Source organism: Nuphar pumila, chromosome 15, assembly GCF_984573655.1.
Source record: "Nuphar pumila chromosome 15, dmNupPumi1.hap1.1, whole genome shotgun sequence".
Classification (NCBI taxonomy): Eukaryota; Viridiplantae; Streptophyta; class Magnoliopsida; order Nymphaeales; family Nymphaeaceae; genus Nuphar; species Nuphar pumila.
In genome coordinates this window covers 79,457,827-79,461,508 of record NC_143263.1, presented here as the reverse complement: position 1 = coordinate 79,461,508, position 3,682 = coordinate 79,457,827, and the positions used below count along the sequence as shown (strand labels likewise).

The window sequence follows — 3,682 nt, the reverse complement described above, 5'->3', positions numbered from 1 at the left end:
TTTAAACATGAGAGATATTGGCAGCATTTTAGTAGCTTTCTTCAAGTCAAACCATATTTAAGAATTTAAATTTACCATCGGATTTTTTTTTTTTGAAACATACCAATGAGAAAGGTTTAAGTTGCAATGCCTCGATGGGTGTAAATATTTTTATGAAATAACCAACATATGGTGGCATTTCCAGCCTAGCAACAGTCATCCAAGGGAGAAGCATCTCATGGTCATCATCAAAACCTATCAACTTGTGTCCCCCACTTGCACAAGCAACAGGGGATCAGGATTCCACACACACGTATGCACATGTGCAATTTTAGGGTTTCTGCAGGCCCCCATTTATACTTTCACAAGATCCTGATGTTTTTAATCAGTAGCCAAGCAACCTTCTTTAAGAAAGGAAGGGAAAAACAAAAAACAAAAACTGTTTGTACAGCAGAGTAGTAGGCCAATGATTATCCAACCAGGGTTATACCTTCCCTAGCTAGAGGCGATTGTGGTTTGTCACCTGACATAGGAAGACCATGCTGTGAAACCCAAAGTTTGAGTTCCTTGCCACAAGGTTGAAGGTGGGTCGCGATGGGCAGAAGAGACCTCAGGGATTTTACCAATTGGAGGCTTGCCAATATGTTAACGGTGATAGGAGCTTTCCCTTGCCCTAGCAAAAAAATAGCCTTATGTTTAATGCAAATGAAGATAATGCAAGTGAAAAATGGGATTTGAGTAAAACTAACTCAACACCAACAAGTAAAAAAACATCATGCAGGAGGAAGTCAAGAGTCAACGAAGTTAAATTTAAATTTTAAACTAGGGCTTTGATTACTTGACCTAAAATGCAAAGGTAGTCTCTACTTTAGGTAGGCAACTTGGTTGCACATTCAAGAGGGTACAATAAAAAGAAGAGGCCAACTTGGTACCTTCCCTTCTTGTACTCCAGTTTATTATTACTTTTTTACTATTTTTGTTGTTCCTGGTGTACGCGTGTATATAGTTCCCGTGGTTCTCACACCAAATTCACTGATGTCAATTTTTTCATGTCTACAAGAGAATGCACACGCTGATGTTAAAATAATTAACTCTAATTTTTTCCTGATGAGAATAAATGATTTTTAACATTCAACAGTCTCTTATTTATTGCAATGCAACTAGATAAAATGCTTTATCTTCCAGTTTTTAACAGTTTTCTAATTCAAAAATACGGTATCTGATGGTTTATCCCATTGCCAAATGACTTTACAGTAAGCATATCTTGAATTGGCATTGCAGTGTCAACAAGAAATAATGCATACATTTCATTGCACCACCTAAATGAGCTGTATCTGCCCCAATTTGGCATTACTTTATGCAGAATGAATAGCGTCTTTTGAGAGAATTTCAAATGAGGAGATTAGCTCAATAGATATTTTTGTGTTTCCAGTTTATTTTATTGGGGTTTAATTCTCTGTGAAGGGGACCATCACACAGTGCTACCCGCAGCCCGGTCGACCATGGAATCTTGTCCATCCATCTTAAGATGATGGAAGGTTGATATTCGTAGAGTAGTGCTGCATACAAAAAAAGATGACCCCACAAAAGAAAATGCCTGCTAAGATGGTATCCATATATGATCTACATGACTCAGTTGTGGCATCTTTATTGTTCTATTAAACATTATAATTACCATTGTTTCCATAACGTAGTTCCGTACGAGCGTTATTTTCTAAAATGGCTGCCAGGATTGTCCACAGCACAGAAAAAGGAAGACAAAGACATGTCCTTTTATTTCAACATAGACCAGATACATCCTCTTTCAGGGTTTCCATGTCCCGTGAAGGGCCCTAAAGAGGAAAAAAAAAAGGAAAAGGAAGTGATACCACAGCTTTCATTGATTCCCACACAACAAATTTCCAAATATTCGCCTTCATCATCCCATGAAAATTCAGTGTATATCACATGATAATATTCTCCAACATCATCTCATGAAGAAATTTCACCACAACATATAATACCATTTCAATGTAGCTCCTCTATCATCTCATGAAGATCATCTTTTATTTTGCACTAATACCTAAAAACATTAGCCATCCTTTGTCATCTCACAAAGAATTTCATTATGTACAAAAAAACAAACCCATATAGGGAAAGAAAAAACGCCCTAATTCTGCTGCATGCACTCAACAAAAGAAAGAAGAGAAGACTTGAGCACTGTACAATTCCATTGAGGAAGAAAGAATCACAAGACCCTAACACACTGTTTTTTGTAGCACTCACCACCCACCAGATCCAACTCACTATTTCTTTTTACATGAAGAGCTGGTGTCTTCAGCAGGTTAACCCCAAAGAGCCGGACCACCCGATCTGGTTCGGGTCTCGCCGTCATCGGCCACAAGAAGCACCCTTTTCTGGTCTGTGGTTGCACCATGGGTGCCACTTCGGATCCTATGCTGGTCCTTGCCTTCCGCTTGATGTAGAGTTGCCGGTCTTGTCCGTTTGAGCGGGCAAAGCTCACTGTATCGCCGGCACGGAGACCCTTCTCCTTGACGAACCGGCTCCACCCTTTGGTTAGGACATAGCTCTGGCTGCTGTTCCAATATGAGTATCTGAATCTCCACACCTTCCCATTCTCATCTTCAAAATTTAAGAGCACGCCTTTGCATGTGTTTGAGCTTGCAACTTCCAAAGGAAAATATTTCTCAGCATGCTGCTTAGGTATCACTAACCTATTCAATTTACCAACATCACTAGGTGTGACAGCCTTCTCAAACAATGACTCGGTGTCTTCTTGCTTGAGCATAAGGCCATCCCTAGTCATATTACGTGCAGATAACAGATCGAATGTCAAAAAATTCTCAGATTTATGGTTCGACAACATCATGAGCCTATTCTTCTTGCTTTGGCTCAATTCATCATAGTAGGTGTGCTTTCTAAGCATATCTACAATCTCAGCCTTTGAGTGGGAGCTAAGGAACATGAACTCTATGTCATCCTCAGCAAGGGGCTTGAAGTTGGTGATGGCATCCTTGCCTCTAAACTTCGTAGCAGCTATATCATATGCTTGTGCCGCTTCTATCTCCTTGTTGAACGTCCCGAGCCACACACGCTGATGCTTCTCGTATATCTGAGCCCCCCATCGGCCATTCGGCTGCGGCACCACACCCTTGTATTGGGAAGATGGGAGCTTCCTCGTGGACCGCATCGAATCAGCCTCGGCATCGGGCTCTGGATCGACGACGATGCTACCGCTTCCCATCCTTTGCACTTCTTCACGGCGATCCTTCTCCGGCGACAAACCGATGTTTGGTTCATCGCCATTGATCACAACACCTACTGGCTCCACCGAATGGAACGATGCATATGTGCGATCATTGGTGCCCATGTTATTATTAGCCAGAAATTTTGCTGAAAAAATGAGAGCAGATGATGAGCAGAAGAAGAAAGTATTGGAATTTATATAAGAGATGAATGAAGGTGGGGGAGATTTATTAGATATCAAGTCTTTTGTGAGGTTGGGGATCAACTGGGGAGATGGTAGGAAGTTTCAGAGGAGGACTTGGGGGGCAGTTCCCCTTGTATGTGTTTGTTCGTGAGTGTGTACAAGTGTGGGGCCCCCCTTGTGCAAGTTGATTGTAATCACATGACAGTGGACCTTTGAGATATTGTGGGTGCATCCCCCCTCAGCTATGCTGCTGAATTCCAACTGTGGTTGTTC

General features: G+C 41.5%; 1 pseudogene across 1 annotated transcript; it reads right to left on the bottom strand.

The window, feature by feature from the left end:
• Window positions 1-1,982: 1,982 nt before the first annotated feature.
• On the bottom strand, window positions 1,983-3,452 carry LOC149815719 (AP2/ERF and B3 domain-containing transcription factor RAV1 pseudogene; annotated as a pseudogene). The gene has a single exon (XR_016427919.1). The product of XR_016427919.1 is annotated as an AP2/ERF and B3 domain-containing transcription factor RAV1 pseudogene (transcript).
• Window positions 3,453-3,682: the final 230 nt, after the last annotated feature.